This window comes from Heterocephalus glaber, unplaced genomic scaffold, assembly GCF_053883595.1.
Source record: "Heterocephalus glaber isolate CG9 unplaced genomic scaffold, H.glaber_assembly_v1.0 deba00001687, whole genome shotgun sequence".
Classification (NCBI taxonomy): Eukaryota; Metazoa; Chordata; class Mammalia; order Rodentia; family Bathyergidae; genus Heterocephalus; species Heterocephalus glaber.
Genome location: NW_028258412.1, coordinates 26,777,711 through 26,789,908, shown reverse-complemented (window position 1 = coordinate 26,789,908; position 12,198 = coordinate 26,777,711).

Sequence of the window (12,198 nt, the reverse complement as noted above, 5' to 3'; positions counted from 1 at the left end):
GTGTGGAGTCTTCACTCTCGCAGAAGGTTCCTCCAGCCCTGCAGCTTCTTCGTACAGATTTAAGTGTCCCCAAACGAGCCCGAGTTTAAAAAGCTGCTGGAGGAGCTTCTGAAAGACACACAGCCCCAGAGAATCCCGACTCAGTAGGTGCGAGGCATTTTCTCTTACAAAGTGATGCCAAGTCATTCTTAGGGTCAGGGAAGTGTGAGGAGTCGGGGCAAGACTTGAGATCCTGACGTCACTAACACTTAGATGATTCATGAGCAGAGGCAAGAACTTGAAATGAGGAACAGTCTGAAAATGTTTTGCAAAGATTTTCACTTTTTTGAGAGAACAAGACACGGTCTGGAATACAATGCGAAGGTGAACTTTTCCGTTAGTGAGGAAGAGGTTCCCCAAATTTACCAGCAGATGGCGCAATAAAACAAGAAATAGGTGCTTATGGCTGAACTGGGGAGAATGTGACCCCTAAGGACACGGGAGGCTGAAGGAATTATTTTCCCACCGTGTTTATTCTCCGGATGCCGGAAAATAAAAAAAGTCCTTGCAGCTGTTACCGAGATGGTGAAGCAGCAGCCAAGCACGTCTAGTGTGATCTACGAACAGCCCACTGTAAGGACAGAAGCAACTGGGGAAACTGTGGTTTCAAAGTTGTCTGTATCCAACCGGAACCCTTGTGCCACCTGTTATTGGACGTGACTGGAAATTGCGGACGAATACAGACCCTCCTCTGGGAGCTGCCATCCCAGGGGGTGGCCAGGAGGTGCCGAAGTCCTGGGGGCTCTGCGGGTCATTTGCTAGGATAACCTGAGCCCCCGGCACGGTGGCCTCCCTGGTCACGGCAGATGCACGGGGCTGGGAGAGTGTATGCCTGAGAGAGGTGAGGAGGAGCAGGCGAGGACATGCGCAGTAGACCAGGCTCTAGAGATGAATACGAAGGAAGCCCCTTTGGTGTGCCCAGCCCTGCTGTCCTCTGGGGGACAATTGGAGGTGAAGGGACCGAGGCACAGGGAGGCTGAGAGGCGACTGTGCCGTCCTAGCTAGCTCTGGGCACAGAATGCATTCTCAGGGTGCTGGGGCTGTGTTATTTCATGAGTGGTTTTGGTTTTTGATTGAGGCTAGTGGTGCATTCAGTCTGCAATCCCTCCCTCAGCCGCCTCCACCCTGAGCCAGGGCAGTGGTGCTTTCCCCCTCGGCCCTCACCCCTGCTCTCTCTGCCTCCTGCCTGGCCTTGGGTTCACTACACACTGCCTTCCGAGCCCACCCAGGCTGCGGCACCCCCCCCCCCCATCGCCTCTCTGTCTCCTCCTGGCACGGCTGTCCCTGCCCTCAAGTGACCCCACTGGCCTTCCTCCCTCCTGGGGATGTTGGGGCCATTTGTCAGAAGCTGTCTGCGTCCACCTTTCGGTCTGCAGCGGCAGCTGGAGCCCCTTGTCTGTCTGCTCCCTCTCCCCGGGGTTTCTGTCGACTGCCTGTTTCTGTATCCCTCTTGCACGTGACACTACCTGGCCATCCCTGCCTTAAAAATGCAGGAGAGCCGGGCTCTCAATGCTGTGCCCCCATGTTTGTGCCAGCATTGTCACAGTAGCTACGGCGGGGGAGCCCGAGTATCCTGGACCCATGACTGGATCCACAAAATGTGGGGCCTCTACACAGTGGAGTTCTACTCAGCCTTGAAAAGGAAGCAGACCGGGATCTGGCCTGAGCATGGGAGGACCCTGAGACGGGATGCTGAGGGACAGCAGCAGACCTGAGGGACTGTGCGGCCCGCTTTCCCGAGGAATGCAGAGAGGTGCAGTTACGGGAGACAGTCGGAGGTGGCTGCCAGGGCCTTGGGCAGAGGCTAATGGTTGCAACAAATGGGCACAGTCCCGGATCCTCCAGGTGGAGAGGTCACGCGTGGCTGACCCTGCGGTCTTCTGCACTCGCGCTCACAGATGGCTACAAGGGCAGACTCGTCTCACGTGCAGTTTACCATGGTAAGAAAATTAGAAAAAACCCAAAGCAGAAAGAGGAAACCAAGCACGCCCGACCCTGCCCCTTCCTCTTTGGGCACCGCCTGGGAGGAACAGCTCTGGAGGCTCCTCCCCTTCCTGCCCTCCCTTGCCCTCTGTGTGGACAGAGACAGCCCCAGCTCTACGACCTGCTGGCTCTGAGTCCCAGGGTCCCTGTTGCCCACTGCCAGCCACACCTCTGGGGGTGCTGCCTGCTCTGCTGCCTCAGCACCCCTGGGTTCTGGCCTCCTCCCGCAGCGCGGCTGTCCATCCTGGCTTGGCCCTGGTCTCTGCTCTGCTCCTGTCTGTGACGCTGGAGCCCTGAGCAGAGGGCTTCCCAGAGTGCAGATCCTAATTCCAGCCCCAACCTGCTGAGCCAGAGCTCTGGCCGGCAGGGCCATGTGCCTGCGGCAGATGGGTTCCAGGAGGCCCGGATCGGCATCCCGGGAGCGTGGAGCAGGGGCCACGCCTGCCTGGCTGCTCCTGACCTCTGGGGCTGGCACACTCGTTGCCGAGACTTTCGGTAGCAGCTTCAGCACACCTGCCCGCGTCCCTGACTGACACTGCCCGCCTGCCACAGGAGGCAGGGCAGGACTTCTGCCTGTACTAGCTTCTAAACATAAGGCGAATGCTAGGCTTTACTAACAGGGCCATGCCCTGGTCCCAAGACCCCAACATGTACCAGAGCCCTTGATGCTCAGGTCCCTTAGGGGAAGAGGTGCAGTGTTGCAAGGTCTTGTCTTGTACATCCAGAGTGGAGGTGGTGCCACCGGGTGGAGGGCTTGGGCTGTCAGCAGCAGCAGTGACCTGCCTCGGCTGGGGCCCCACAGGCCTACTCTAAACCAGCCTTCCCCATGGGCTGTGGCCTGACATAGCTCCCCGGGCCACGTCACAGGCGGGAAAATGCAAATGACATGACCACACGTGGACCCCAGGAACGGGCCCAAGCGATGCTTCTCCGTGGTGAGCCATGGCAGACCACCTGCTGGCCCAGTGTGGGAGGCCACATGGTTACCAAATACAGATGTTTAAAGGGCATGTTTCATGTTCATCTTTTTGGGGGAGAGGGAACAGAGTCCACCTCTCCAGCCCCCAAGCATAGGCTCTTAAGTATGAATACAAAACAACATAATTGCTGTATAAGTGCAGCTTTGAAATAAGTCAGGGTCCAGAGCAGAAAGGAGATTCAGAATTCAGCCGGGGGCCCCATTGGTTTGGACAAACACGCAGCCTGTCATGGTACACTTTCCGGGTCAGGGTTTTGAGGTACTGATGACCCTAAAATTAGGGAGCTTTCGTATTTATCCATCCCTGGTTGATCTCTAATCTGAACAAAGCTGCATCTCCACCTCTACCTGGGTTGTTTTATGTTAGAAGAAATTGTCCCAGCCTTTCTGCATCTGTGAACTGCAAAGCGTGCCGATTGGAGTGGGCTTTGAAAAGTGCCATTTTCAAAATAAAGTTCATATTGTCTCAAACCACAGTCCTAAAGCCACACACATGGAATCACATTTGTCGGTGGAAATTTCCATTTCTCCCTGTGGTTGCTAACACAGAAGTCCTGGATTTCTAACTGTGTAAACTGTGTGTGTCTTGTGGGAATCTCAGCGGGCACAATCAGACCAGGTAGGAGTAAGTCTGGTGGTGAGGTATGAATCTCATCTTATCTCTCTCTAATTATTTTCATATTGATGCCTTTGAAATTTCATCCATCTTCAATTATTTAAATACAAAGAGCAAAAGTAAAATTCTTGCATTTTGTTTGCTACAGAATCACAGCAGATTAGACTGAGCTGTTGGACATGATGAGCCACTGTCCAGGGACCTCGTTCCTGTGTTGATGAGCAGTCTCCCAGAGAATTGCACTGGCAGCATGCCTCGGAGTGCATGGCTTAGATCTACAATGGCCTTCAGAAGTCTCCTGTGTGTATGAATGGTGACTAGGTCACAGGGCACCATATTCATCAGCGTCCTTCCATGGATGAGTTCGTGGCTGGCTGTGCTGTTGGGAGGTGGAGCCTCGGTGGAGATGTCACTGGGAGCACGACCTGGAAGGGTGTGTTCTTGTCCCCAGGTCTTCTCTTTCTTTGCTTTTGGACCATCACAGGGTGAGCAGCTTTCCTCCAACAGGCCCTTCCACCATGCCATTTCTGCTTTGGAGCCAGCCAACCATGGACCGAACCCACTGGAAACCATGAGCCAATAATTCTCGCCTCCTTTAAGTTTCAGGTGCCAGGTATCATGCTCCAGCAGTGGGAAAGCTGACTAATACAGGGAGGGTGTCTGAAACCCGAGTGGATTGTAGACGGTAGCATGAGATACACCTTGGAGTGAGTTGGTGAGCAGTGGTTTGTAACCCTTGGAAATGTGGACGGTGAGGACCCAGTTTTAGAAACACATGTTTACCACATCACCTCGTTCCCTATGCGTCAGCAGGGTGTTCAGAGCCTTCTGACTCCCAGCTCCTGGGCCCTAGCCACGGACTGGTAGATTGGAGCCTGGGCCTCCAGCCTGGACTTCGGGACCCCATGAGCCTTTCTGCTGAGGAGGTAGATGGGGGTTGGCCTAGCAGTGGCCGTCTAGCCAGCCATCTGTGTGTTCCTTCGCCTGGGTGAGCTAAGACCTGGGTCCACACGGGTGGCTCGTGTGGGGGCTGGTGGGGACAGGCCACTGCAGAGCCTCTTCAGCCCCTCCCACTTGTTGGCCCCTATTCATATCTCATTCACATTTAGGGTCTGTGGGGTAATAAATGCGCTGCCGGTGTTCACGTTTTTATCACCGTAATCCCACCTTGTTGGGAATCATCGTGAAGACTGAATATCACGAGACACTCAGATGGCTGTGGCTGCTCCCAAGCATGCAGTGGGGTTCACGTATCCCGAGCAGGAAGCTAGGAGTGCGGATCTACCAGCCTCAGTTGCAGATAGAGTCAGAGTTATTTTTTAGAGTTGGTTTTGTTTATTTTTATGGAAACAAAACCTCCTTCATTCACTATGTTAACTTTTGTTAAGGCCTAATGCTGTCTTAACTGGGTGGAAGTGGTTCTTTGTACTTCAAGGAGGGTTTCAGATGCAAAGCAGTGGGCTGAACAGGATTGCAGAGGCAGACTTAGCCGCTGAGGAGCTTCACCTGGGCGGTGGAGCTGCACCTTCAGGTGTGCTCACGCTCTGTGTGACCCTGCCACCACAGATTTTTAAAACTAGCCAACTGCCTCTTAGAGAAAACATTCTAAATTTTTTCCCCAAAATCAAACCAGTTGGCCTCTCGTTTAATCCTGATTAGTCACATTTTCTATCTTTTAAAATAGTTGAAATAGTTAAAAGATGTAATGACACTGTAGAAGTTTAGGAGGTAGACAGCAAAGCTTGCCTGTCATTCAGTAAATTGCTAAAGCTTGTGATGTTTCTGTGTTCGCATCTGTGCTTTTTCCTGTATTTTCATACATTTTCTATTGTAGTTTGCACATACAATTTTATAGCCTGCTTTCCTTCTTTTCATGCAATAATTATACCATGTAGCTAGCTTTTTCTTTCTTCTAGAAAAATCTTGATAAAAGATTCCTTGAAGTGGAGTGCACAGTGTGAGGGGAAAGTTCTTTTTTATGAGTCTTTGTGCATTAAAAATTTTCTTTTCCAGTTGGGCGTGGTGCCACATGCCTGTAGTCTCAGTGCTCGGGAGGCTGAGGCAGGGGATCACTGCGAGTTTGAGGGCAGCCTGGGCTACTTAGTGAAACCTTGTTTCAAAAACGGAAAGAAAGAAATTCCTTGTACAAGAAAGATGAGCTAACTCGCGTTGCCACCAGCAGCGCATCCTGTCTGGCTCTGTGTCACCCTTTAGCATGGGGTGGAGAAGCCACAGTCATGAGCTGCATCAGCACGTGGAGGGGAGAGACTCGGGCCAAGGCAGGAACCAGCAGGAGCAGAGGACAGGTCCTCAACTGGGAAGACCATTGCTTCTAGATCATCCTACAAATCAAAGGCATTGGAATTAAATGTTACGTTAGAAGATTTAGAAGCTTACCTTAACATTGACATAGAAAAATAAATAATAATGGAATTGAGGACATGGCAGTGGCTTTCTTAGCAAATCCCAACACTTGATTCAAAGCGGTGTGACACCAGCCTTGGGACAGGGAAACGGCAGTGCAGACCGACAGGCAGATGAGGGGTAGATCCCAGGGTAGAATGGAATTTGGTATCCAGAGATGACTTTCAGTTCAGTGGGAACAAGATCAAGTTTTCAATAAATGACTGGTACAACTAATACAGTGCCTAGAGGAAAATCACTCTATTTCTAGCTTCCTCTGTAGACAGAACCAAATATTTGATGAGTTAATGATTTACATATAAAAAAACCAGAACATTCAAAGAAAAGCCAGGAGACTGAATTACAACATAGTGATGAAGGAGGTCTTAGTGGAGTCTTAGAAAACCTAGGAACTGTAAGAGAGAATGTGCATCTATTTTAAAATCTAGAATTTTGAGTAAAGGGTGCATAAATAAAGTACCTGAAAAATGACATTTTGGGAGCAAATACATGTGTTGCACAGGTGTCAGGTAAAGGTTGGTATCTGTAACAGAGGAGGAGCCCTTGCAAGATCTTGTAAAACGGAACCACAGGAGTAGACAGTTCAGGAAGGTGCATGAAAAACAGCTAACAAGACGTTAAAGCTCTCCAGTAGTCCATAAGATACAAAAGACAGTGACTCCAAGATGGAAAGGACCACAGGGCAGAAATATGGTCACAAACACGCAGCTGCCAGTCAAAGTGACATTGGATTATTTGACATCAGTGGGAGAAATCAGAAGTGAGGGGGAGCTGCGGAACATCCTGAGGAATCCTTTCCGCCCTCAAATGTGCTTCCGAGCCCTGCATCAGTCAGGTGTGGGATGGGTCAGAGCCATGCAAGGAGATGTAGGGAGCTAATCACTGACTTCTGTTTCCCAGAAAGCCACTGAAGGCTCTGTCTCCACAAATTAATGAGCAGCAAGCCATGACAGGGAAGCCCCTCGGAAGGTCGTGGCGAAGGAAGGTCCAGGATGCTGGCTCAAGGGGGTCCTGGAGATAATGGTGAGCAGTCTGGGGACCCCTTGGCCCAGATCTGCGCAGAGACCTCCTCTTGAGTCTCATTGGCCAGGGAAGTGTGACATGTCCTGTAGGAGCCAGTCGCTAGCACGGGGGGTGACATGTCCCTGAGCTCAGTGATGGCCAGCCTTGGCCCAGGGCTGTGGACAAAGGCGAGTTCTGCTGGGAAGAAGCAGGAGGATCTTGAAGAGGGTCAGGCCAAGGGTATTACATCTGGACATCAATGGTCTGTCTCCAGGTTCTTCTAACACACCGTACACCCAGGGCTGTGCCAGTGCTACACGGCTTCAATTACTATCGTAGAACACGTTTTACTGTCTGATAGAACAGTTCATCTGCTAGCTTTATTTCCCTTGCCTGGATAGGGTGTAGCATTGCTGCTTGTCTTCTAGGAACGCTGTAGAATCATTTGACCAAGTGGTTAAAGCTACAGATTCTGCATGAAACAGACCTGAGTTTGACACTGATCAAGACAGGAGTGTTTATGAGCTTTATACCCTGGGAAAGTCCCTAGGCTCTACAAGTTCAAGTTTCATCATTTATGACATGGAAACGATACCAGTTAATTTAGATGAAAGGAACAAATTATTAGAAGGACGTAGACTGCTATCTCAAGGGGAAATACAAAATCTGGTAAACTTACAAGAAAAAAGCTGTGAATTAGTAATTTAAAAACCAGCCACAAGGAAAAAATTTAGACCCAGAAGGTTTCACTGGTGATTTTTGCACATTTTTTTTTTTTTTAAAAAACAAGAGTTAATGTAAATTCCTTCCAAAGCAAGGAGGAGGAGGAGGAGGAACGTTTCCCAAGTACTCATTTTTATGAGACTGGTGTTATGGTTTGGATTTAAAGAGTCCCTAAAAAGCTTCGGTGCTCAGAGGTGAAGCTTTTGGAAGGTGAGTGGATGACTTGGCAGTGGGCGTTAGGAGGCGGGGCCTGTTGGAGGAAGTAGGTCTCCAGGGTGTGACCTTCCAGTAGCCCTAGGGCCTTCCTCTGCCACCAGCTATCTTGATGTTTCTGCCTCTCCACAGGCTTAAAAGCCATGGAGTCTGCCAACCATGGACTGAACTTCTGAAACTATGAGCCTTAAATAAGCCTTTCTTCTTTTAAATTATTTATGTCAGATATTTTGCCAGAGCCACAGAAAGCTTATAACATAGCCAGTATCACCTGATAGCAAAATCAGGAAAAAACAAACAAACAAACAAAAGCAAGAAAACTACAAGCACAAATCCTTCATGAATATAGGCACAAAGATTCTCAACAAACCACTAGCAAACTGAATTTAACGTATAAAAAATTATTCACTGTGTCCAGCTGGGATTTATCTGAGGGCTGTCAGGTTCACGGAGTGCCCACCAGTAATATATGAACATGTACAATTTGGATAATATGTGGATGGTGTCAATAGACTAGAGTACCAAAATCACACGGCCAGCTCAATAGATGCAGGAAAAGTATTTGATGAAATTCAACATCCTTTTGTGACTAAATAAACCACTCAACAAACTAATACTGGAAGGGAATGTCTTCAAACTGATCAGGGTATAGAGCCACATCAAATATCGCACCTACTCAGCAGAGGGCTTGGGCCTCTAATCAGGCTAACTAGAAAAGAAAATGGAACAAAGGCATCCAGCTTGAAAAATCAACAGCAAACCTCTCTCCACCTGCAGACAGTGAGGTCTTACATATAGAGAATGCCAGGAAAGATGGCAGAGAGAAGGGTGAGAATGAGAGACCAGGTCAGCACAGTCACAGGGTACAGTGTCAGTAGCAAAAATTCAGGTGTATTTCTATACACTAGCCATGAGCAAGACAATAACGAAGGGAAGAAAGCAATCCACTTACAATAGTATGAAAAAGGATCAAGTATTTAGGAATCAGTTTACCGAATGGTACCCTAAATTTATTCCCTGAAGATAGCACAATGTTGTTGAAAGAAATCAGGGAAGAGCTTAGGCGATGAAAGGACATATGCACACCGTCCGTGAATCAGAAGACTCAATATCAGTAAGATGGGCGTCCCCCAAGCCACCTGCTGCAGCCCTATCAGGGTACCAGCTGCCCCGCTGCAGGACTCCACAGGCTGATCCAAGAATTCATATGGTCACCCAGGAGGAGAGAGTCACCAGCGTTACTGTGAAAAAGCAGAACAAAGTTGGAGAGCTCCTGACTGCTGCTTTAAAAGCTTCAAGGCTACAGTAATCGAGACAGTGTGGTTCACAGGAGGGGTGTGCATCGGTGAAACAGAACTGAGACTTGGGCTCATATTTGTGGTCAGTTGACTTTTGACCGGGCAATTTAATGGAGAAAATAGTTTTTTTAAACAAATGATGTCAGAACAATTGGACTTTGCGTATGTGAAAACATGAAGCTGGACCTCTACCTCACACCACGTACAAACATCAACACCTGGAGGTGAGAACTGAAACTATAAAAATCTCACAAGAAAAAGAGGAACAAATATTTCTGGGCTTTGAACAGAACATTATATCCTAGATATGACAATTAAAACATAAAATAAGAGTACAAAAGCAACTCGGGCTTCATTCAAATTAAACACCTCTGTGCTTCAAAGGGCTCTGGCGTTGTCTCACTGTGGGTGAAAGGACAACCCACAAAGTAGGAGAAGTTACTTGCAAACCATATTTCCAATAAAGGGGTAGCATCTAATACACAAAGAACTCTTAAAACTCAACTACATCAAGGCAACTGGGCCTGAGGAACATCTACAAATAGCCATATGGAAATACTTTAGTACGATGAGCTTTGATGGACATGCAAGTCAAGCCCCACGAGATGCTGCCCCACACCCATGAGGATGACGTAATAAAAAAGACAATATTGATGAGAATATGGAGAAACTGTCCCCTCCTCTACCACTGATGGGAGCATGAGTGGAGCCCAAAGGGCGGGAGTTCATTACCTGGGTTAGACGTAATGGTACCATGTCCCCTCTGCTCTCTCCCAGGCTCACACCCAAGGGAAATAATGATAATAGCAACTGCATTTCCAGCACCCTAAAATGAAACACCCAGCTCAAACAACCGCCCGCTGATGACCAGCTCACCCTGGTAGGTCCCCCCAGGGAAGTGTTTTCCAGAGATATGAGAAATGGAATTCTACTCGCTGCTCCACTGTGGGCAAACCTGGGAAATGCAATTCGAAGTGGGAGTAGCAGCTACATAGAACCATGTAGGCCCTGATTTCAAATCTACATGAGCAGCAATGAGCTCAGTGGTGTCCAGAGCTGGGCAGTTGGGGCAAGAGGGGTGACTGTTCATTGCTGCCAAGCTCCTTCGGGGTTGGTAGAAATGTTCTAGACTGGGGTGACGCCTGCATAACTCAGAAGACGGTGACAGCCGTTGTTTTACACCATACAGCATACACTTTAGAGGTGGAGCCTGTGATGGCTTAAGAAAGCTGTTATAAAGCGGAGATGGTCAGAGTAGAGACGGGCGTAGTGGAATGTGCAATGTGTTCTACGCCGTGTCTGGTGCACCCCAACACTTCTTAGAGCACAGCCATCACTAATACTGCTCACCACCATTCAGTGCTGGGGGGGCGTCTCACTGTGGTCACCCACAGAAGTCACCTCAGAGGGCTGGGGTGCGGGCCCTGGCCAGGCACTGCACCCAGCCCTGGATGTGATCCCCAGCACCAGAAAACAAAACATACTTCATATCGGCTGGGGAAAAGTTAACCTCTTAGCTGGGTACAGTGGCACATGCTTGTGATCCCAGCTCCACAGGAGGCTGAAGCAGGTGGGTTGCAAGTTCAAGGCCAGCCTGTGCAACTTAGTGAGATGCTGTCGTAAAATAAAACTAAAAATAAAAAGGGCTGGGGTGCAGCTCAGTGGTAGAGTGCCCCTGGGTTCGATCCCCAGTACCTCTGGAAAAAGAAAAAGTCTTCCTGGATATTCATTTTTCCATCCGAGAAATGTGGGTCACTCCAAAGCACGTGCCACTGTGGCTCACATAGATCAGACGCCCTGCTCGTGGGACACGCCATCCTTCCTCCCCTCCGGGCCCTCTCCAGACTCAGCCTGGGGGGCCCTGCTCCCCGTCCTCATCTTTCCCCAGCGCCCCCTGCTCACCGCAGCCGCCCTGGCCTCGGAGCCTCTTCCTGGAGTGCCCTTCCTGCTCCTGTTTCCCCAGGGACCAGTGATGCCACTGGCTGGCTGTCAGCTGCACTTCCCATCATGCACCTGCCTGTTCCCTGTCACCACCACCGCCTTGCTGACCCCGATGTATTTACTGTGCAGGGCATGGTGCTTAGCACTGCAGGAGCGTTATGTAGTCCTCACCACACTCTGCAGAGGGGAGCACTGCCTTGGCCCTCGTTACAGAGGAGGGAACCGAGTGCTGCCGAGGGAGAGGTCCGCGGCACTTGGCAGATTGGAGTCCAGGGCCACTCATTTGCTAAGTGATGAAGTCAGAAGAGACTGCACATGTGTGCTTATCTGCCGAGTCACTGCCTGTGCTCTTCAGTCTACACTGCAGCTGGGTTGGCGCTTGAGTGGACTGATGCCAGAGTGATTTCATCATAGACACACCGGAGTATCGGGTGTTGCTTCTGCATATTCTTCAGCTCTGGAGAAGAATGGCTGGATGTTTTGTTTGGTACAGATTTCAAAAAAACCCTTGATGTGTACGACATCATGATGAGGAGACATCACTGGTTTAAAAATCAAAGCTACTAACAAGTACAAAAGATGCCCATTGTATAGATGTATTCTGTTTTCACCATACTTATATTTATAACTGCTGTTAGGGTCAGAAAATGTTTGCCAAATGTGGCCTCATTCTCATGATTTTTCACATCAGCTCCATTTCTCTTCCATGCCAATCCTTTTTGTTCCTCGGGCAGATTTGATGCTGTGGTCAGCGAAGGAAGTACATTTCTATGAACTAAGATGGCAGCAGTTGGGGCTAGATAACTAATGATGCTCCTCAAATTTGGCTTTCATTAATTCACTCTGAGGAAATCTAATAAGAGTCTAAGAAGCAAATGTCAGCAAAGGAGGCGGTGTGGGAACAAGAGAAATGTCCACTAGGAGGAGAAAGTTGGTGTGACCTACAGGATGCATCACAGTAATCTATGTGGTTGTTAAAG